Here is a 24,865-nt window from a genome sequence, read left to right as displayed (position 1 = left end):
TTTAGGCCTCACCAGTTCTGAAATAAACTTCGCTGATCCACTGCTGAGCACAAGATGATACTAATGACCTAAAGTATGTTTGCTTTCCTAGCTAGTGTTTGTTTTAAATGATCTGTTATGACCACTGCAAAAAAACACCAAAAACAAAACCAGAAACAAAAAACCAAAAACCCCAAAAACAAACAAACAAACAAACAAAAACCAAAAAGAAACCACAAAACAACCCCAAAAAAACAAAACTAAAAACCCCAACAAACCCACAAAGAAACCCCCAAAAAAGTGAGATTTACAAAATTTAACCACCTGAAATTAAAGGTCATAAATTCTATGAAAAACATAAGCAGGAGTGAACTAAGGTCCTTTTGTAGAAGAGGTGGAGTACAAAACAGCAGTGGGAGGCTTAATGTCATAAAAGCTCCTATCCAGCTCAAGACTAGCACTTGAAATTTTTCCAGAAGCTGCCTGACTGTGTGCTCTGGGTGTTTTCCATTGTCAGTAAGGGATAAACCAGAAAAACATTGATATGAAGTGGATAGCACTGTAAATATGGCCAGTGCACTGTTCAGTTTAATTTTCCTTTATAATCAAAAGGCAAAAAGCAGCCATAAAAAAATAAAACAAAAACCCCCAAGCAAAAACCAACCACAAAACCAGACCAATACTAGAGCCACCAGTCTTGCAGAGTTTAGAATCCTTGAGATGTCACTTGACTGTCCCTTGCAAGACAGAACATACATAAAAGTTCTGACAGCTGATTTAACTGGCTTGCTCAAAAGCAGAAAATACTGAGGGAGAGTCCTCTCCTCAATCTCTTCACTTTCAGTTTTTGACTGATTCCATTTGAGTGCCAAACAAAATAACTTCTGTATAAACAAGTTCCAAAATATGTACTTGATTTAGGTTTTCAACTGAACATCAGAATTTACTTGTGTAAATGTATAGTGGTAAAAAAGCAAACAGGATGACTTTCATATAGTATCAAAGCAGATTCATGAGCATCTTCATTGTGTCATTCTAAATACAGCACATGAGGAGGCAGGATAGCAAAAAAAGATGAGTATCTTATTAGATTCTGGCTGGGAAATTAACACCTCAAACCTCTTTATAAACCTACTCTCTATAAACAATAAATTTGGTGATTAAAATTACCTCTGATTTTGTTTATCCTCAAATACAAGAACTCCACTTATTTACATATAGATTCATTTTGCAAACTAATTATGCTTATCTAAATTCTACCAAATAAGTGCACCAGTTGATTGCATGTGTTTTAACCCTAGTTAACAAGGCTTTGTCTAATTGCATACTTGGATTATTTGCATAAAGCATTGAAATCTGAATGGCGTTCTCCCCCAGGTAATAATTTTGTACAGAAAACTTGTCAGAGCTCTGGTATTATTTTGTTCTTGAGAAAACAATTTTGAAAAAGGTTTATTATCTGCAGCAAAAATAAAATGTATTTGTACAGATCGGCTGTAATTGATCAGAAATTGAAAATAATGTGCAATGTCAATCCAGCTTTTTTTTCACTATGGTTCAATAGTGCTTCGTGCAACTAGCAGGACTATTCAAGGGATAAAATTCTATGTGGGACATGAGAGATTTTCATGTTGTAATACCAAGTGGAGCGGTGAAACTGTGTGAAGGCAGACATTATAAGCACAGTCTACATAAGAAAGTATTCAAGAAAGCCTTCATAGTTAGTCCCTTTGCACAAAAGTCATGACAGTATTTGTGTGTTACTGATTAACACACTGACATGGCAGAAAAAGGATTTACCAGAAAAAAGGACAGTGAAATAAGAACTGTTTTAATTCTCATTAGAACACAGAAATCCTGCTTTACCCAGGGGATGTCACACTGTCCTACAGCCTGATTGTATTTCTGCTGCAATTAAAAACAACGCTGCCATTAATATTGATATTATAGGGCAGTGGACTAGTGAACATAAAAGCCACTGCTCTATACAAGTATTTTAAAAGTGTGGGTTCAAATGGAAAATGTTTCTTCATATTATTCCTTGCTCTTGAAATACAGCAGCATACCTAGGTGAAAACAGTCTGAATTCTGTGCGAGCAAGGCAAGAAGTAAAATTACTTGGCAATAAAAAATACAGGAAAAAATAGAGGTTTCAGCCCCACTAATTGTTAATGTCATTTGAGTAAAATAGATTCCAAAGCTGTGCTGAGCCTATTAAAAACTATGTTTTGCAAAATCAAGCTCAACCAACAATGAACTAGAGAAAACAACTTTACGATTTTTATGGTAGTGGTTTCATTTTACGTAGCACTGGAGGGAAAAACATCTGGAATTCTGTGTCATGTATTATGATGGTTTTTACAGTGTGGAAGCACATAGAATAATCAGGAGAAACTACAAAGCATGGCTACAAAAATGGTGCACACAAAAGGAAATGAGATATGTGAGCTAACATTCAAGGAACTAAACTAATATATGGCTGGGAGAAGAGGAGCCTCAGGGGGGACATGATCAAAGTCTATAAATACCTTCTGCAGTCTATAAACACTTTCAAGGTAACCATAAAAATAAAGGATAGAATTATAAAGCCTTAGAAGGTGGCAAGACAAGGATCAATGAAGTAAAGCTAGAGAGGGAAGACGTTAAATGTAAAGGTAAAATGTTGGGAAATAGATGAACCCCAAATAGGCCTGGTAATTACAGGCTGTCCCTACTCATACTCCAGAGCAGGATTTAAGTCATTGCCATTAAAATTTTATAATAAATGCACCTCTGAATTTCAGGATGGCTGAAAATAGAGTGGGCTTTTTGGAACCACTGACTAGACAAAGAATTAAAATCACAGGTTTATTTTTAAATGTAATGATATGTTGGTTTTAAGCACATAAATCCACTGTAGAGTGCATGAAGTATTGTAACAGATGCACACCTGAAAGTTATCTTTAAGGCCCTTTCAAGATGAGCAGCATTTGCCTTCCTGCCCAAATGTATCTGAGGGGCAGCATCATACTCATTCTCACCTCTTCTTGTTTGTAATTTTGAGCTCTGCTAGACAGGCTGTATCCATCAAAGAATTTGAGAGAAGTCCTGATCCTGTTAAAGTCAGCAGCAAAACTTTGACTACAGTAGGTCCAGGATTTCACCTGACTGTTTTTGTTTCTCTGGATTAATTTCATGAAAATATTTGCCTCTTTAGGACATGAGGAGGTAGAGACCTGAAGGAGAGCTTCTGCACTGTCTTAAGGTGGCAAAGGATGAGATGTCTGGCTCAATCCTCAGCAAGAGAAAGTGAAATACAAACAAGAAACTTCTTCCTCTATCTTTCCACAAGACGAGGGTACATGAACCGAGTCTATGACAGTAAAATACATATATTTCATATGTAATCAAGGTCCTCTCACTTTTTATTTGCTGAGGTAACTTACTGGAATCTTTCAGAAGCTGGCACTTGTGTGTTCTTCTTTCATGAGCTGAGACTCAGGAATACATGCAAAAGCAGCTTTGCGCTAGGTTGTGCTGGATTGCACATTTTGACAGCGACATATGCTGGTTTCTGACTTGTGCTTAGAACCTATGTCAATTCACAGGTGAAAGCTGCTCATTATCTCAACAAGAAGCAAACAATGGTAAAGTACTAAAATAATAACTGTACGCGTGCATTTCCCAGTGACTTCAATCAGAGATACTGGTGCACTTGCACTGTTAAAATATTAAAATTAAACATGGCATGTCTCAAATTGGTGAGACAAATTAATACATTATTTTCACTGAATTGATCTTAATCGACTTCCCAAGTTCTCTGAACCAGTGTCTGACAGAAATATAAACTCTCTAACTCCCAAGCACTGCAGGCTCACCTGCTTTCTCCTGATAAGCAAATGACAGCTGCAAAACTGCTGGTACCTGAAAGTGAGTTGGAAGGAGATTTGAAAAAGAGAATTAGCAATCTCCAGTGCTATGAATAGTAGAAGTTAGAGTAAGATTAAACATGAAAGAAAACATAGGAAAGGAGGAAATGTAGAGATGAGATCTGGTAAAATATATCATTCACTGAACAACAAAGTTATTTTTTTTAATTCTGTGCTGTGATAAAAAGAATGGTTCTGTTTTGACGAAACGTTTTTGTTCTTGTTTCAAATTACATATCAGAATGCAAATATTTATTTGTTCATCACTGTTGCAACCTTCAATATTTTCAAAATATTCCTTTTTGAAACTAAAGGTTAATTATAACACTTTGTGATTCTGACTGGAAAACTGCGGCTTAGATAGTCAAACATTGGAAACTGCTTGGTGCCTGCAGCTCCTTCCCAGTCAAAATCAAAGTGCTGTATTGATCACAACTGATCAAGGTCAGTGGTCACCTATTCTCAAATTTTGCATCTAGTAACTGTCAGTCACAGAGGATTTCAGGAGAGAACAGATTATCAGAATGCATTCAGAGTCATTCTAAAGTTTTCTGTTTTGCTGGTTAAGTACTAACATAATAATCAGTACAGTAAATTATGGCAGTTTGTATTTAGCAGCAAATTAGGAAAAAACTGTCTCTTCTGAGAGAGGTTCTGCCCATGCCTCAGACTTCAGACTGGTGGAAGTCACCTATTCCAGATTACATTTTTAGGCTTCTTCGTGATCAGACCAAAAGGATGTAGTTCAGAAGCCAAAGACTTCACAAATAGCAACATAATCAGAGGAGAATTGCTTAACCCAATCCTGCCTCTGTTTTGGATGTGTTCTTAACTGTAGGGAACTCTTAAATTATCAGGACTAGCAGTCTTAAGCAGTGAAATTTTAAAGCATTCCATTCTTAGAAGTACAATGAAAAGGAAGGGTCATACTGGTCAAGGTAACAGCTTGATGTTTAGTGCACTCTCCCAGGATGTGCCAGTATTGACATTTTATGAAGACTTGGCAACAAATAAAATAATACAGATCCATGCTAAAGAATGACAGGAACATCAGACTACCATGTGCAGGGGCTGGTGACTTAGTGAAACTTGGAAACACATAATAGAGCCACTCAATTAGCAAAGTGAAACCCCTAAAAAGGATATACTTATAGGACAAACTTGTCCCATGTTTAGATACAGGTGTGTATTAAGGCCATAAGTTCACACAGTTTATTTCATGAGGGTATTTCGTACCTGAACACTTTTCTGCTCGGGTTTTTGTCAAAAAAATAGTGGCACCACTGGACAACAATTGGAAAAGCACGACAGTAACAATGTAATGATGACTTCTTTAAATTGAGAGATCAAATGGTGCAGTATTGTTGTATCAAACCACATACTTTTGAAAGATTCTGTTGTGAAATTATTAAGTCCGTCTTGAATGAAAGGTTCCTGAGCCTGGGTAAGATGTAACCTTGAAATGAAATCAGAAACTGGAATCAGTTGTCATGGTTTCCAGTGTTATAGTAACATTTCCATAGAGCTGCAGAGATAAAACCACTGAATGTAGAAATTTAAATTATGCTCTTAAACAGTGACACTTATAAAAGGGATGCATTAGGCATAACCCTGGAAAAATTTCCTGATAAAAATGATTTCTGCCATAGGATTCAGTGACTCATATTTTAATGTGAATGTTTATGTTTTGTTTACATTAGTAAATTAAAAATAACCCTATTGTTATTATAAGTCAAAATTGTAAGAAAATTTTATTCTTTGTACACATGGCCATATATCAGTCTTAAAAAACAAACTAATGATGTTGTGTGCACCTTTTTGAGCAATGAATTTTTTTTTCTTTTTGCTGCCTCTTTTCAGATTTCTTTCTTAGATGGTTGAAGATAAGCAAGCTGACAGTCACATCAGCTTTGCTGAGCCAGTCTCTCTTCTTGATCTGGGATTAGTATTTTAAGGAAATCTTTTTGCTTTTATCAGTTTTGAGGTGTCTTCCACTTTTATCTAAATTAGTTAATACCAAACTAGATAACTAATGCCACCTCAAAATTATATAGAGCACCCTATCAGAGAGACATGGGAAACTCACATCTTCAGAAGTAAATGTTAAGGTCACCTGTCCAAGTCCACAGATCTTAGGGAAGTAAATATTTATATCCATTTGACCTAAACAGCCCTTCTGCAATAAAATAAAGTAAAACCAATGTGCAATCTTTTGAAGCGTTTCAATAACCTTGTCTCTTAAAGTGGTTGGATCACTTCAGAATTGCTCTGTAGATCCTTTCCATTCTATTTTTCTCTGTTTTATAGCTATGATTAGAACATTATTAGAAGTTTTGAGAATGACTATGAAGTTTCCTTATATTTACAAGTAAGTGGATACTTGCAAAGATGCAGAATTTATACAATCTCAGTACAGACCAATACTTATAAAAGTAGGTCCATTTACATGCTTTGTATTCCTTCATGAGGCTGATAAATTAGAATGTGCTGAAAGCTATGCAAGGGTTCTATACTTAGGGAAGAATGTGGTCTGACTTGTAATTGTTCTTTGCACTTCTGTAATCAGTACCACAAATAAAATACAGCACTGAGATGAAACACAATTGCCTTGAACATGTTATGCCTCTTTTGCCCTCAATGTAGGGAAGCACAAGTCTATAAGAAAAGTACTGATCTCTTATTAATCCCAGAAGGACACTTTGGTTCAAAACAAATCTGAGCTTGTGACATGAAAGAGAAAATGATGCAGAAAATAAGAGAATGGCTTTAAATGAAAATACCAAACTTGTGGTAAAACTCCCACAAAACAAAACACAAAATAAACCCCCCATAATGTACCTAAATCAGGGACAAATTTGAAAATTGGTGTGCAGGAGCAAAGTTTTTTCCAAATCATTTGGGGAAACTATTCTCTGTCCTGCCTAGATGCCTAATTTGGCAGAAAGCTCAGGAACAGTTAGCTATGAAAATCAATAATTTGGAAATCTTGGCATCCCAGGGACTATGGAGACTTATCTGTCTAAGAGCTATACAGCTCATGTAGAGTTGGTCTAGGTTTCCTAAGAGTTGAAATCTTTCACCACTCAAGCCCACAACTATTATATAAAGAATCCTTCAGGGGCCAGCAGTGGCTAAGGCCACCTATAGGTCACAGGAATCTAAAAACACAGGCAGCCTTACAATTCATAGAGGAAAATATCTGGGGACATGGGCAAGCATCCATGAGACTCCATGAGCTAAACAAACTTCTTAGTTTTTGACTCAGATCAGATTTTCCCAGCACAGTTATTGTTCTGTCAACCAGCTCCTGAGATTCATTTGTATGATGCAAATCCTGCCAGCAAAGCAGATCATAGATCCTTGAGGTAGCTCCAAAAAAGCTGAAATATCTTGAATTATACAATATCATGTAGAGACATTGCTTTGGGTTGCTGAAGCATTTGAGACATACCACCTTGGCAGTGTGTGTAAGCTAAATAAGTCTGTCTCTGAAGAGATTAATCTTAGTACTCTGTGAGTGGGGAGTTTTTTTTGCTTTTCAAGCCTGGGTTATCTTGAAGCTGGACTTTCTCTCCACAATGAAAATGAATATTTTTAGGATTTGTTCCTCAATCTGATTGATTTCAAATGTGGAGCTAAATCTATTTGAACAAAGCTACTGTAGCGTTTTTCATGGTTCAGTAGCTAACATCTAATGAAGCCACACAAGACCCAGTCTGATTCCAGAAGAGCTGAAATTGCAAAGTCTAGATTTTTTTAGGTCTTTGTATATGACTTCTCTTTATTGTCAAACTTTTATGATCCCTGCAGTGTTTGCAAACTGAGATAGGTTGTGGTTTTTTCCACTTAACTGTGAAATCCCAAAGCCTTTTTACTCATATTACAGTAACAGTAGCTTGATGATAAATGTATTTGCTTCTAGTAAAGAAAAGTGGGACATACACTTATAATTTTAATACTTATTTGGATTGGCACCTCCTTCTCCCAGGAAAAATAAACAAGATCTCCCTCAGCGTGAAACAAACACAGTGTCAGCATCTGCATTTGAATTTGCTGAGGAGTTCTTCTGCGTGTTAGATTTAACATTACATCTGGTTACTGCAGAGGACTGTGCCTAAGGATACTTTCCATAATTTCTCAAGTGTATGTCTCAAGATCTCGGTCTGAATACGTTTTTCACTGAGTCACGTACTTTCACAAAGATTTATATTGGGCCTACTGTGTTGTGAAAAGTGTCTGCTTGGTTTTTACCTTTGATGTGCTGATTTGCCAGATGCAAGGTACAGCTGGTAAAGTTTTCAGTTAAATAGGTAACTAACCAAAGTACAGTTTGGTGTAGATTGACTGAAAGATGATTCTCAAATTCATTAGTTAGGGTTATCTAAAACCCAGTCTTTTAATTTCTGAAACATGTAGAGCATTTCTATTTCAAAACAAATGAAAACTTACAATTAAAAAAAAAAAAAAAAAAAGCCCTCAAATAGTGAGTTGTAAATTTTCCAGCATATAATTATATTTAAATTAGCAAAATCAAAATGTTCTGAACAGAAGACATTTTTTTTTGTGTCAGAAAGTCATAAGGCTTCTTGGAAATGTAATTAAAAAAATATATATATTTATATTTTTGGCAGAAAATGTGTGGCTTTTTCTTCATCCTGATTCAGCCTAAAATTTCTTCTAGTAGTATTCCAAGCTTCCCAGGACTAGCACTAAGTTAGCCACTATCAAACCACTTTTAGTACTCTTTTACCACTTTTATCAATGAGACTGTTGTGACAATCTGTCTCCAGGCCAGTTGTAGTACTGTCACTTTTAGTACAGAATGAATTTGATTTACATTTACTTTACTCTGTACACCGATTCAACTAGGGTAAAACTGGACCTTCAAAGTTTTATCTGCACTGAGTGTTTAAAATTGATATAAATGAGAATAATTTCAGAACCAGAAATGCAAGCATGATTAACATGTTTGTCAGAACTTAGGGTAGCTAACCTACCTATGACTATGGGGGGGAAATAGGTTTTTTGTGATGTCAGCAGCTTTGGAAACTGAGGCTCTATTTCATAGGAGCAAAACATGGCTGCACTAGACAGAAGGAATACGTTGTTGCATTTCTACAGCTCTGAGTTGCTTCTCTAATTTCTGCTGTGAATTTTGCTTATTCAGATGATTTCTTGAACTTTTTATAATTAGATTAGAAGGAGGAAAAAGGATCCTTATTTTGATGCACTTCCTATTACCAACATTGCAATTAACAAGAGAGATTTTCTGCCTTTTAAGCTCTCTCATTAAAAGAGAGCGGGGGAGCATAGTACAACAAATCCTTCTCCCAGTTCCGGCAATAAAGCCAGGCATTTTTTCTTTTTGTGGTTTGTCATCCAAAGAGCACGTTTCTCCTCTCAAGATCATATATGCTGCCATCATTCCTTCCACAAGGGGTGCACATACAGGGTAAATTAATGGGATGGCATCAATATAGAAGAAATGCAGTAAGATTGAATGGAATTGTATTGCAGCTAACCATACACTTATCATGCTAGCCTCTTTTGTTTCTCTAAAACAGTTTTGTACATTGATGGTAATAGAAATTTTATATAATAACAAGTTTTACATTTACCTATTAGGGTCCACATGTTAAAATTTGAGAAGGTGCCAAGGCTTTAGCAGAATTATCTTTTGCAAACAGAAGTCATTAATGTCTTGGTAAAAGGATTTCTCTGTCTGTGTGTGCACGCACATGTATTTATGGATATGCATTTACTATGAATAAAATATAAAGTGAAACCCCAACTGTAAAAAAATGAATTGCATAATTTAGAAAATTGAAGGACTAAGAGAATAAGAAAAACCCACAAACACGAAGACACCACATATGTTTTAAAATATCATTTCAGCTGCAGCGTATAAATAACAAGAATTACTAAAATTCAGCAAAATGCCAGCTGCTAATTTGCAGCAAATAGAATGCAGAAAAATATGCATTTGACTCCTCCCCTGAAAACACCATCAGCCTTTTTAAGAGCTTTCAGTGAGTAGTTGTACATAATCCTAATAAAATTTCACCTTTCCTTTTTTTGTTCAGTCCCATCTCATTACTTTCTTATTATGTGTTATTGAAAATTTGTTTGTAAGGTTATTAGAAGGAGGTGCCATGTATCTTCTGCCTGTTTTGGGGGGTAAATAGTTCGAAATTGAAAATGGTAAGAGCTATTAGCTATGACAATTTTTCTAACTGCCCCTTAGAGGAGATGAAATGTCTGAATTCTTCAAGTGGAAATAAAATTATTTGAAATTGTGAAAAGCAGGCCTGGATTTATAGAAGCTTTCCTACACAAAGATTGGACCAACTAGATCAGAGTCTGGTTAGGGCTATCTGAAAGCTAAGTCTCCCTTGTGTGTTATGCTAAAGGCTGAATTTTGTGTGAATTTGGAATCACAGAAACACAGACAAGTTAGTCCTCATAGATGCTTCTTGCAGGCAATTGAACCAAGTGGTTCCAAAAAGCAGTCTGGGTCAGGCTGCACCTGGGAGATGCACCATTCCTCAGAGTTTATGAAGACAGAATGCAAGTTCCAGATTGCCTGATTTAGGTGGGTAATGCTAATTTCTTGAGTTTGGATATATTGGCTGAGCTTCTATTAATCTGTGCTATATGGTCTTTCTAAAGGGCTTTGCCTTGAGAAGAATCCTGAACATTGCAAGCAAGCAAGAGTTTGGGCTTTAACAAGAATGGGAGTTTTGATATTCATGCCATTATCTTATATCCCTGGGAGATGGGATCTCAGATTGTGTAGTCTGTAGTATGATGACCATGAATCTTGATCTGTTTATGTCCGGATATGCATAAAACTCTGTGTCATAAATTATCAAACTGTGGCGTACAGTAATCTTGATAGTAGTTAATTCTCAGAAGTTTAAAAGCAGAATGAGCTTAAACCAAATTCACACCTCTGATATATGCTTTTCCTTCATTGGTTCTAGGAGGTCTTTCCAAAATTAAGAAGTTGTCAATTTTTGTGTAAACTAAAGTCAATTACATTTCAATTTACAGAAGTCAAAATATCTCCATTGTCTTCAGAAGGAAGTTTAGAACTGGTGCTAAAGAGATTGACCAGTAGTTGTCAATACCTGTTTTCAGCCTCAAAGAAATCAGCCTCTTAGCACTCGGTCTCATTTCATTTACCATGGTCTAGAAAGATCCAATTCCTTCCTTCCTGGAAGAACAATGTAGTACCTTCCTCAGTGGCAGAGGGTCAAGAAGTTAACAACATGTGTAAGTGATGTGGAAACTGTTCTAAATCCTTTCAGTTTAAATGATATATGATTATAAATAATTTACCTTGAGAGCTCCTTGTTCAGTGTAGGTATGTTCTCTGCAAACTAAGCTGGAGAAGGAACCTTTGATCTTAGACTTAAAATTAGTCCTAAATTATACATCCAGGTGAAAATATGGAATACAGGTAGAACACAAAAGCATGACTGCTGCTCCTTTAATGAGCATATTTCCAGTCCCCTGGACACACAGCCTGTTCTCAGACTACATGTGCAGCACATGCAAAGAATGACAGATGCTGCTTCTTGCTGCAAACCACACACAAGTAGGTGTCTGTCTTGGAAATCCCGGACAGAAAGGCAGCACTCTTCTAGGCAATGAGAGCTCTCTCTGACAGAATGGAAGAGAAGGTTAAAACAATTCCCAAGGGAACAGATAGGTCAGCAATATAGCAGAGCAATACTACACTTTAAAGCTCTTTAGCACCTCTGGGCACGTGAGCTGTATGAGCCATTCAGTGTTACATTAGGTAAAGATCAAGATGACTTATGTTTCATGACATGTTAAGGACTCAGGGAAAAAAAAATCATGTCTATTCATGTCTAGTATTCTCCCTGCTATGCACTTTCCCTTCTGTTTCATAATGAGACAAAGGAGTTCCTTGAAGATTTTCATTGTTAATGCATGACATTCTAAATCAACTGTATCTTGTGCCATATCTGTCTGGAACCTGTACAAGTCCACAAAGAGTTATAAAATGCTTTGAAAAATGAGAGACAGATGACTGATTGACTGGTGGTTGTTTTGACAGTTCCTATTAGACTATATAAACACAGATCATGATTTTCCCTGTCAGATTGGCACTACCCTGTGGAAAGGGAAAGTGAACGATCAAGAAAACACTAGCATTCAATTTGAAAAAAATCTGAATATTAGGTGCACCGCCAGGGAACTTTATCAAGAATTTAACTTAAAACACTCTCTCAGGAATTTTTACTCTCTTGGTGAGAACTTGGACTTTTTACACAGTCAGGTGATTTTCCCCTCCTGATCTGAGGAGGTCTGAAAGCTCAGAAAGATCCTGGTGAAATGAGAATGCTTCAGACAAAGATAAGTCTTTAAAACCTTTATCCACAGCATGTGAAACAAATCTAACAATAGAGGGAAAACAGCTGAGGATGGCAAATGCTGAAAGTAAACAACTGAGATGGGACAAATGATTTGTTCTATCTTATAAATATCTTTGATGGGTGCCATCAGATATAGGAAGTTGTGGCATTATTAAGCATCAGAATTCCAGTTTTGGAGGAACATACTGTGTTACAAAAAGAATTGATTTCTTTCACAAAAGAATCATTATCAGAAAAAAGCATTGAAGTTTCCTTCCTAGGGCTGTGCTTTCTTCAGGCAGTGCAACAGTTTGGTGTTTTGTACCAGAAGGGCAGAACTGCACCAGAGATGGGCTGGGCAGTTGCTTCACCCCATGACTGTGTGATTCCTTTCTGAACGTGTTTCACCAAACTGCAAAACCAAATGAAAAACATTCAGGGTCTGAAAAGATCTTTTTCATTACATATCACCAGCATTTCCCCTCTATGTAAGAATCATCATAGATGGTAGTCATTATTAATAATAGCAGTAGTATTACTAATGAAAGACATCCATCATCATAAAACTTAATAAATTAATATGTTTCTATAAATATGATCGTTTATCATTGTATGTACTTTGGCTCTGGAAAGCACTTTGACCTTATAACACTCTTCACTGTATATCAAATAATCAAAATGGGAACAATCAAAGACAACTATCTGAATACTGTTTTATACAAGATCCTGTTTTAATTGACAGAAAATAATTTGGGGGCTCACTCTTTAGTTATGCACACAGTACTGAGTTTTTGGTTCTGTCTCTGCCTAGAATTTTACTGCCAAAATTAGACATACCCTGTAGATCAGATTAATCATTCTCAAATAGATCAATCACTTGGCTGGCTAGAGAGAGAGCCCAAGGTGATGAGATCAGATAGAATTATACACCAGCAATATCTAATTTTTTTTGTGAGGTAAATGCCATCCTTATTGCCTATCTGGTAAAATTAAAAGATAGAATAAGCACTATATGCAAATGAAAAAGGATGATTCACTGAGTAATTTTGCTTCATATAAACTTGGTAGCCTTAATTGACTTCACCTTTAGAATGTCTCTCATGAAGAACGGAAGACAGTACACCCATTGGTAACATAGATTAGGATGCTCTCCAAATAGCTTCAGAGTGAAAGCCAGTGAGGTGCTGCACAGCTTGGTCAAAGGAAGGAAGGTCTGACGATGCAGATACTGGACCTTCAGTTTATTTACTGTGATCTGTGGGTATTTGCTGGGGCAAGGGAAAAAGTGGGGAAAGGATTTGTTCCAAGTTAAAAAAGAAGTCCATACACATGATTATGGCAATTATATGTGTTAAATCTAAATTTCATTCCTGCATAATTATGGTGTATATAGAGAGAGAAAGGATTCACTGTAAGTTTTGAGAACAACTATGTCACGAGCAATGAGAAAATATTGACAGGCAAAAATGTCAGTGCTTTTTTTAAAGCAGAAGTACAATCTTATGGGATGATGGAAATTTAGCAGATGCACTATGTTAGTGACTAAAACATCTGATACTGTGACATGAGCTCCTACTTGAAAGATTAATTCCAAACTGGCTTTGATGGGAGCACTTGTGCAGACTCTGTTAAAAGTCCAAATAGTGGGAAAAAAAAGTAAATGAAAATGGCAATATATCAAAGTTCAAATTAGTGTCTAGGAAAAGTGAAGTTGTTAATGTGAATAGTGGTCTCATCTGGGAAGGAACAAAGTATTAAAAAGTACATTGGTCATCTCCGGAATAATTACTCTGGAGTTAGAACACAAAGGAACTTTGCACAATCATGTTGTAAAAAAAATTAGACTTTATTTTAAGTCCAAACATAATTCACATGTAGAAGTAGTAAATGTGTCTGAAAATTTGTTTTCCACAACAATGCTCTAGATTTTCTTCTTACATAAAAGAAATCACAGTGAAGCATTATGCAGAAAAACATTTGCTCAGAGGTAGTATGACTCTCAAGACCTGTACTGTTCCCAAGCCTTCTCTTCTTCCCTGATATAGGTAGACACCATATCTCTATTAAAGAAGCAGAAACTGAGGTGATCTGTAAAATAGTGTGTTACTAAAGGTTCATTCAGCTATAACCCAGAATAGACCTGCAGTTTCTCCTTTACCACATTAAGGCTTTCTTACCATCTGGTCAATATTACCCATTTTTACTTTTCTACAGAAGCAGATTTTTTTTTTTCTCTACAGCATTCAGTCTTCCTCATCGGCTGGCAAAGCTGTACAACCACCCTTCTTTGTCATAGAAGTTCCCGGTTGCCTCAGCTGTGCAAGCTGTTGACATTTAGAACAGTCATGTTCAGTATGTTTTATCTGAGGATTTCAGACCAACTAAACAATGAAGTGAACGTGACATTTCTTGTGTGTGGGTGTGTCTGTGTGTGTCTGTGTGTTGTGTTTTAACCTCAGTCATTAGCTGAGCTCCACACAGGCACTTGCTCACTGCCCCCAGTGGGATTGGGGAGAGAATCAGAAGAGTAAAATGGAAAAAACTCCTGGGTTGAGATAAAGGCGGTTTAATGGTGAACAACAGCTGTACATGCAAGCAAAGGAAACCAAGGAATTAATTCACCACTTCCCATGGGCAGGCAGGGGTTCAGCCACCGCCAGGACAGCCAGGCTCCATCACACAACAGTGACTTGGAAGGAAAAACACCATCACACTGAATGTCCCTCCTTCCTTCTCCTCCACCAGCTTTGTATGCTGAGCATGACACTACAAGGAATATCCCTGTGGTCAGCTGGGGTCAGCTCATCTCAAGTTTTTATGCCCCCCAAGCCTCTTTGCTGATGGGGTGGTATTATGATTCATTATTCTTGAGTTCGTTGCTCTGTTCCCTAAGAAACACTCTCTTCCTTGATCTGATATTCTGAAAGCCTGATTTAACTGTACTTGGGCTTATTCTCCTTCCTTTTACCTTTTGCTGTATTTCTTTGCTTCTTTTTATTCTCATAATTCTGATGCAGTTTGTGCCTTGAGAAATCCTGAGAGAGAGGGGTATACACTTGTCTCTGATGGTATATGACATTGCAGACTTCCAAACTTCAGGCTGTTATAGAAAACATATATTTCTGCAAATGTAAACAAACAGTTTTATGGCTATCATTTTGGTTTCTGACTTGTTCCCTGCCATCATCTTTGTTGACTGTGGCTATGTGCATTTCTGTCACTAGGAGTTATTTTCTCCAGATGGATGCAGATAAACTTTTTTAAAGTAACTTCTGTAACTGTTGACAGGTGTATGCTGCTGCAAACCACCTTTGCCTAACAAAAGTCCTGACAGCTAAGAGCCCAAGTGAGAAATGCTTTGCATCCATGGATTTCCACTAGTGGGTGTTTAATCATCCTTTTTCTCTTGGCTTTATGTTTTATGGTGATAAAAGCAGCAAAACATAGAAACAAAGATATTTCAGCTTTCAGTCAGACTAAAGAGCTTCACAGCTCCTTTCTTTATAGAAAGGGCAATCCCTGCACTTAAAACAAGTCTCAGCTGCTGAGTCTGTTTTCTGTTTTGTCTAAGTGAGGAATTCTAGTCAAGACTTCAGTGCCTGATTCTGATTAATACTCTTGTATACTGGTATCTTATTTAAAGCTGAATAGTGTAAAAAGACATTAGTATAACTATGAGTTAAGCCCAGTGGAATAATTATGTCAGTGTATTGATGCTTGTGAGAAGAAACTCAGACCCTTAGGCCTTTCAACTGTAACTGAAAAGTGAAGGGAGTCAAGATGTGATTCATTGGAGAGTACATTGTGAAAACATCAGTGCATTAGGGCAGAGATTCAACTAGCTCTTTATTGCCTCACAAATACTTTGTAAGCTCACAGATGCCTACCCTTTTTAGCAGATAAGGACCATTCTGAGAAGTCTGTAGTCAACCTAAAATATACATTTGAGGATGAGGGCATGGGATTGAAGACTCCTGTACTTTGGAGCATCCACAGGAACACCTCTTCTTTTTTTTCTGGTAGACCCTAGAACTGTCTTTACTCATTAGAATATTTCATGCCTTGGTCCTCAGTGGTGTTTAGAGAGTCTGATAACTAGATACCATTTTACAAAAAGGTACCAGAAATGCTGGCAAAGACAGGTAAATCTGCCTTCTAATAAACATTCAATATAGCTGTTGTCTATTTAGTCTTAATTATTATTTTTATTTTTCCTGCAAGAAATGTTGCTGTTCTCTGCAGAAGCTCCCAACTTGCTTATGAGGTTTGTTAGATGCAATGTACATGGACTTATTTTATGATGTGTGTTGGATGGGATGTCCTATAGAATGCAGTTCTGTAAAGTCTGAAACTTGAGAAACTGCTCAGATTAAAACTTTGATTGATATTAATCAATATTTAATTGTTAAGCTGTAGATCCCAGTCTCTTCTCTCCTTGCTCACAAATCTGACTTTGCATATGTATCTCAGATGGATAGTCTGCAGCAGGGCCTGCAGTGCCCTCATTCAAGCAGTGTTCAGTTGGCTGAGTAGCACTAAAATTTGTACTTGATTTGCCCATCCCTAAAGAATGTCCCTGTACTGTGTCAAGCATAAAAAATCATCTGCGTCTCTGGCTTTTATTGCTATCCTTATCTTATAACAGAGATAACTTTCATGAAGATTTTTAAAGAGTATAGAAACTATCAGCTAATACTTTAGATATCAATAATAAAGCAAAGGGAATCTACTGGTGAGAAAAACTGTAACCAAGGAAAAGAAATTAGATTTTAAACTGAAAACAAAGGTATTTGATGAGAGTAAAAGAGAAAAATGCACTGTATTGAGCAGCAATAATAATAATGGAATAGGATGTCAGGGAAATACAAATTGCAGCTGTGCATAGTGACAGTCAACTGAGACAAGCAGAAATATATTTAAAATATATTTCCTGGCAAAGACAAATAGGTCTTAGTTATTTATTTAAAACATTGCTCTCTGGGATGGCCATAGGAGATACACAATTTCATTTCCCAGTGGGTCTGGAGTGGGATGTGGGAGGGGAGTTGATGAACATCCATGTTTCATAGAAATTCATGTTATATCCTTTAGAAGAAAAATGTGTTTCTGCAGAAATTTCAGAAGTTCTATGTGTGTTTTTTTGGAAAACTTAAGTCAGTGTTACCAGACTATTGGTGTGACAATACAGAGATCCCTTGGAATAGTAACGCCAGCTTTATTACAGACTGCTTTGCTGGAGAAGCTCAATTCAATCACACAGAGAACACTTGAAACGTGGAGGTGAAGCACTGTCCCCATAGATAATTAATTTTGCATCATCTCTTCTCATACTATCAATATCAGACTGTTGAATTAGACCCACTTTCACAGACATTTTGATGTGTGCCCAGGGTGAGTAGATGAGCACCATACCAGGAGCCATGAATGAAATGTTTTTAGCTGTGAAAGAACCAGTTTCTGTCATGAAGATCCCATGAGACTAGATCCACAGATATTTTATTTGCCCTGGCCACAGTTTTTCTTAAAAAACAAAAAAAGCTGTTGGATTTATGAATGGGGAAGGAACAACAGGGTATTCTTGTCATCCAACAGCACCTCAGGCTAGCTGTTGAGAAGTGGGGAACATGAATGTCATGTCCCTCTTCCCAAAACTATTTCTGCAAACCACCACATAACCCAAACCTAACTCTAACTCAAACCCTGTCACAGTTTTGGAGACCGACATATGACAAGACACACCGTGTTCATGCAGCAACAACTCTCTTTATTCAGATCTCAACTCCTTATATAACTTAACAGCTCACGAGGTTAGTCGTCACTGGATGAGCCAGTTACTTCCTGGACAACAAGCCAATAGAAGCCTGAGAGCCCAGGGGTCTGGGCCGACTCTTACACATTGAATTATATAACTAAGTTAATGATGCACCCGATAAGCTATTTCCATTATAGATTGGTAATTATTTATATTTTCAGGCCTACAGGCCAGATATATGCCACCACATAACCCTATCCCCATCCCTGAATCTAACCCTAACCATGAACCCTAATCCTAAACCTAAAGCTAATCCTTACCCTAAGCCCTAAACCTAACAATAACACCTAACCCTAACCTTAATAGCCCTAACAATAACGCGAACCCTAATACAAAGTCAAGCCCTACAGCTAACCCTTAACTGAAACCTATCCCTAACCCCTAAACCTAATCACTAAATCTAAAACTAACCCTAACCTGAACCCCTAATCCTAACAACTGTCCCAACCCCTAACCCCTAACCCTAACCCTAAACCCTAAACCCTAACACTAACCCAAACCTAACTAGGACCTTAATGGCCATAACCCTAACCCTTACACTAAACCTAACCCCTAACCCTAACCCTAAGCCTAACACTAAGCGTAACCCTAACCCAAACCCCAACCCCTAACCCTAACCCTAACCCTAACCCTAACCCTAACCCCTAACCCTAACCCTAACCCTAACCCTAACCCTCATAACATATTTACGTTATAGATTTGTTATTACTTATACTTTGAGGCATGCACACTAGCTGTAGGCAACAACATAAAACTAACACTAAACCTAATCCTAACCTTTACCCAAACAATAACACTAAAACCTAAACCCTAAACCTAACCTTAAACCCTAAACCCTAACACTAACCCTAACCCTATGCAGAACAGTAAAAACAGCCTCCGACTAAGGCTGGTTTAAAACAGAAAGCTGAGAAGGAAGCCATGTTATGGCAGTTCTTTGTTCCCCCTGGAATGCCTTTTACAGCTGCAGTGTGCATGGATAATTAGGCTTTGTGGTTTTCAGAACGCTAACCCTAGGCAGAACCCTAACCCTAGACAGAGCAGGAAAAGCAGCCTTGGGCTAAGTGTGTTTCAAAGGATAAAGCCATGGAGGAAGCCATGTTTTGGCAGTTTTGTGTTGCCCATGGAATGCCTTTTCCAGCTGCACTGTGCTTGGAGCTCTGATCTTTGTGGTTTTCAGAACGCTAACCCTAGGTGTAACCCTAACCCTAGGCAGAGCAGCTAACTTAGCCTTGGACTAAGGCTGGTTCAAAGAAGAAAGCTGTGGATTAAGCCATGTTTTGGCAGTTCAGTGTTAGGCCTACCCTTACCTCTCACCCTAACGCTGAGCATAAGCCTAACATTTATAGGGGGGGCCTAACCCTAACAATAACCGTAACCCTTACCTTTAACCTAATCCTTAACCTATCCCTTACCCTTATTAGGGTCGACTAACACTAGACCTAACACTAACTTTAACCGTTATATTAACCCCTAACCCTAAGCCCTAAAACTAACCCTATCCCTAACTGTAACCCCAACCACAATTCTAACCCTAACCCCTAACCCTAACCTTAACCTTGATCACATATTATGGTAATAAATTTGTGATTATTTATAATTTGAGGCCTGCAGGCATACTTTAGACCACCACATAACCATGACCATAAATCAAATTCTAACCCTAACCCTAAGCCTAAGCCTAAATCTCATCCTAAACACTAATCCTAACCGGAACTGTAACCCTGAAATCTAACCTAACCCTAACCCCTAACACTAAACCTAAACCTAACCGTAACCCGAACCCTGTCACAATTTGTGAGACAGACAACTGGAAAGGCATTCTTGTGTTCAAGCAGCAACACTTATCATTCAGATCTTACTTCCAAATATACCTAAGCAGCTCATGAGTTTAGTCCTCATGGCTGACCAGTTACTTCCTGGTCAACCAGTCAGCAGAAGCCTGAGTCCTCAATGGCCTGGACCTGCACTTACTAGTAGAATTATATAAGGAAGGTAATTATGCAACTGGTCACATATTTCCAATATAAATTTGTAATTATCTATACTTTAAGTCCTACAGACCAGCTGTAGGCCGCTACATAACCCTAACCGTAACCCTAACCCTAACGCTAACCTTAACTCTAACCCTAACCCTAACCTCTCATATATAGTGAAGTCTGATAATGCTTTACACTTGCTTCAGGTAATCATCTTTTACCACTTACGGTGCTGTTTTAGAGCTGGGTACTGACGTGTTCAGTTTAGAATAGATATTTGTGGGGGGTATAGAAATTTCAGAAACATGAAGGCATTCCAGGTTTAGATACAGGACAGGAATGTTCTACTAATATTTAGATGTTGAAGTGACTGTTGTGTTCTCATGGAAAGAAGAAAAATATATGCAAATGGTGACCACATATATCTATTTCATGCCTTCTGATGAGAAGACTGGAAGTTTGATAGTGTCTGCCAGTCTGTGCTCATACAAGCTCAGACTGTTTCAAGATTAACAAAGCCCTCTTGAAAGTATTTATTCAGGGAGTCAGATTTTGACAGTAAAGATTAGAAATGGAAGAAAGAAAAGTAAATTAGTAATTGCCAATGTGCCTGAATCATAAACTGCTTATTTCCCCCTCTTTTGGTTGTTATCCATGTTCTACACTAGCAGACAGAATTGCCAGACAATCTGAATTTCTCAACTACTTCACTTGTGAAGTAGGATGGAGTGGGAATAGAAGTAAAGGGAATAAAAATGGTGTAGCTGATTTCTATCTTTTCACTAGAAAGGGCCTAGAAGACTGATGGTTTTCACTGTCAAACCTCTAGTCCTGCTAATGAGCCCCAGAAAATGAGATCCTCTCTGGACCCTCTACTGCAAGAATTTTGTCTTTTCTTTAGCAAGTCTGCCTATTTTGACAAAGAACAAGGGAAATGAAATTATTTGGAACACAGCAAAAAGCTTTGCAGAAGTATGCAACTTATTCTTTAAGGTTATATACTAGGACCTTTTATGTTTCTACCTATTCATTCAAAAAACTGTCTGGGCCTTTTTAATTCCACTTGTCATTATTTCCTTTGATATTTTTTTTGTGACCTCACAGCTTTGATATTTTATTTAGATGTAATCTGCAACACAAAGTCTTATTTAAACTTCAATAGAGTTTCACAAGCAGACTTTATTCTTCACAACCTTGGTTTGATCCTTAAGTACAAGAAAAGTCATTATTTAGGTTGAAAATGTAGCCGGAGGCTTCTCATTTTCAGAGCACAAGTTTCAGGGTTCAGACAGTTTCATATTTTTCTTGGGCATGAAACGTATTACTGGGAGAGCTCTTATCTCATATAACTGAAGTAGTGCTCAGCACCTGTATTCATTACCTTATCTCCAACTGGATGATCATCTTCATAAGTTCCCTTAACAGGTGTCAGTGAAAATTTTTAAGATAAGCTTCTGTGTTCTTACCAGTTATTTCCTACCTATTTTCTAAATGTCTTTTTGTTTTGACTTAGGTCAATGTTTGCAAAGATAATTTCACTCTTAGTGAAATGCAGTATATTGTATGAATTAATACTGTGTTTTGAGGGATTGAGTCATACTTTTTTAGGCCAATTTTCATCTTGATTTTGTGCTGATGTTGGAAATATTTTTTTTGTGTTTTGCAAGCATGTAAATGAGATGGGCATAATCGTTCATTTACACCTAAACCTTTACTCAGATGGGGATACACTTCATTCCTCCTTGCTTTGTGACACGGGGCAGCTTGAATTAACAATCAGCTTGTTTAAGGATTTTTCAGATTCCATGGTAAAGAGATGAGATAATTGAGAATTGACAATTATAACCAAAGGAAGTCTGACTAGAAACTTATTATACTAGTCTGCTTCTTCTGGTTTGCATCTTGGAATAAAAACAATTATTTTTCTTTCTTGTTTTAAATGAAAGAAGTAAGCTGAGGAGTGAAAACACAATTCTTTTTGATTTTTTTTTTCAAAAAAACCAAAAAAAAGTGAAAAAAGAGTGGAAACCAAAAGACAGATGATTAAGGCTGTAGTCTAAGAAATAACTAATAAACCTCATCATTGTGGTTTAGGCTAGAAAATGTGAAGGATTATCTCTATCTATTACCTGAAGCTGGATCAGCAGATGTGGAGAACAGTGGCAATATTTCTAACTGTGCAATGTTTAACCACTGAATCAGTGTGGAGAATTTAATGACTTTGGAATGATATAATTCATGTTTAGTTTTTTCCCTGAATTTAAACTGGCTGCCGAGTTCTATGTACAATGTAGCAGGATATTCTTACAGAAAATTTATTCTGAAAAAAAATCAGCTTTTACATGAGAATTCAAAAACTTGCCAACTCATATCTGTACTTCAGACAACATTGGTATCAGTCATGTTCCATCGTATCTTGTTCCTGACTGGATGGTATTGTGATTGTGTCACATCCTGTGTAATTTCTAAATGGATAATTTAATGATTTACATCAGAAACATTATTGGAGATTTTAATCTGGGGAGAAGATTTCAGGTTTTCAATAGAAAAAAAAAATTCTACTTATAACCATTTAGTATAATAGAATTTTCTATTTCACCTGTGAAGTAAAGAAAATATCCTCTTATTTCTCTCAGACTTGTTTGTATATGGGTGACTGAAAGCTTGGCATTTTCACACCGTGTGTTTTTGTATTCATGTTCATACATTTGGGATTTGTATAGAAGTATTTTAGAATCCTAAAAAAAGGCTTGTAGAAGACTTGCTGAAGCCTTCTCAAGGCAAAAGGCACCACTTGTGACAGACATATGTCTAATCTGCTTTTACAGCTCTGATGATGAAGGTCTCTTAACCTGTCTAAGGCAATTTATTCAAGTTTTGGCTATTCTCTTGGTTGCACACTACTTCCTAGTATTTATCTGTCAGATATTACCACATATATGTGGAGATGACAATATTTTGAAGTAATGTTGTAAAGCACTGGCACACTGTGGGCAGTAGTGATGCACATTTACTGTACCACAAATAATGTGATCTAGCACAGGCTGTGGGGGAGTAATGTCCTGTATTTTAGTCAGTCTGGTGATTCATACAGCAACTAACTGAAAATGGCTGATGCCTTGAGTAGGCTTGTTATGAAAAATTAAGCCATGGTCCTCTCAATCAAGCTGAATTTGTTGGGAATGCAGATTCCACTTCACTTTTCAAGAAGTCTTGAACAAAAGCCTCTTCATGTCTTACCAGCAACTGAATACAATCCTGATGGCCCATGATTTTAGCTTGGTCTGTACAGAAAGCCAAGTCTGTATTCTGCACTATGCACTCCAGTTACCATTTAATTCCTCCTGAAGTGTCCTTAGGCCTATAAGGCACAGGTGGCTGAGTGAAGTTCACTTAGAGACATGGGTCTCAGTTCCCTGATAAATATTATGACTATATAGAAGAGTGGGTAGGAAGATTGAGTTTCATTCCCACCAATGTGATGCTTACCTGTTTTTCTTATTTTGAGACCTCCTTTTGCTTATTTTACAATGAGCGTGGGAAAATACTTCAGAAGAAGAGCATTCTGGGTTTCTATCAGAAAATCTCAAGGTGGATATACTAAGGACTTTTCTGCCACTTGGTTTCAGAGATGCTCTGCTGGTGTTGGTGCCTCAAAACACTCAACTATGTGTACAGTCTGCCCTTACAAGCACTGGAAGCTGAGTTCTCTCTTGAGACACCAGTGAAGTAAGTTGGCTTAGATGGCTGACTGCGTGTTTTCCACATAGTTCAAGGTTCTTGAAGTGATGATGACTTTTAGTGAAGGAAGTGATTTTTATCAGTCTGGATTCATAAGCCTTGAACAACTAGAAATGCCATAGGTCAAGTCTGAGAGGTGTGTAAAATGATGTAATATATTGTAGAACTGTTTCTTTCCTGCAGTTTTAAATACATTTTGATTACTTCATCAAAACCTTTATTCCATCACCTAGAATGCCAGAAACACCTGCTTGTTTTTTTCCCCTGAACATGGACTGATCAAGCATGTTTCAAAGTCCTGGTTAGTGAAAATAAGTAAGAAAATTAAAATAGTAAGAAATATAATCGGAACATAGATATGTATCTTTGGAAGCTTTCATCTTTGAAAGAAAGACACTTTCTATACATAAGAGGTGTTATTCTTTCTCGTGGTGAAAACAGAAGGAAGGTATTTGTTTCTTTCCTATACTAAAAGATCATCTCAAAGCAATAGATTTCACTGCAGAATAGAAAACATTAAAAAGAAAGAGTATGTACTCAATTACACAGATATTTAAAGTAATTACATAAGTATTATCTTTCCTAGAGGCTCAGTGTGTTTATTTAGTGTTTTTCTGTATTTCTGATACAATATTATCCTAATTAGGAAATATATTTCCCTATCATGCTTTATCACATTATAAATTAAACTATATTAGCAGTAAGATGTAATTGTATTACAGATTGTGCCATTGTATGTCTCATACAAGTATTGGAGCACAAGGTACCTCTCTCATCCCGTTCTCAGCTCAAGGACTTCGTGGATGCTGACAAACTGGAGTCTCATGCACTAATATTTTGCAGATAGACAAGAAATGAGCAGTACTGAAAGAAAAATTTATTTTGTCAGTTGATTATGGTGTCCTTGCACTGAGAAAAAAGTCAAAATACAGAGAGAATATCTTGTAGCTTATATCCCTGTTTTTGGCATGGGTAAATGACTCACACCAGAGGCATTGTATCTCTTAGTGAATGTATGGGAGTTGTCAGTATCACTACAGAAAAAAAAAAATCAACAGCTAT

Source organism: Vidua macroura, chromosome 7 (genome assembly GCF_024509145.1).
Source record: "Vidua macroura isolate BioBank_ID:100142 chromosome 7, ASM2450914v1, whole genome shotgun sequence".
Lineage (NCBI taxonomy): Eukaryota > Metazoa > Chordata > Aves > Passeriformes > Viduidae > Vidua > Vidua macroura.
Note: the sequence above shows the minus strand (reverse complement) of the source record.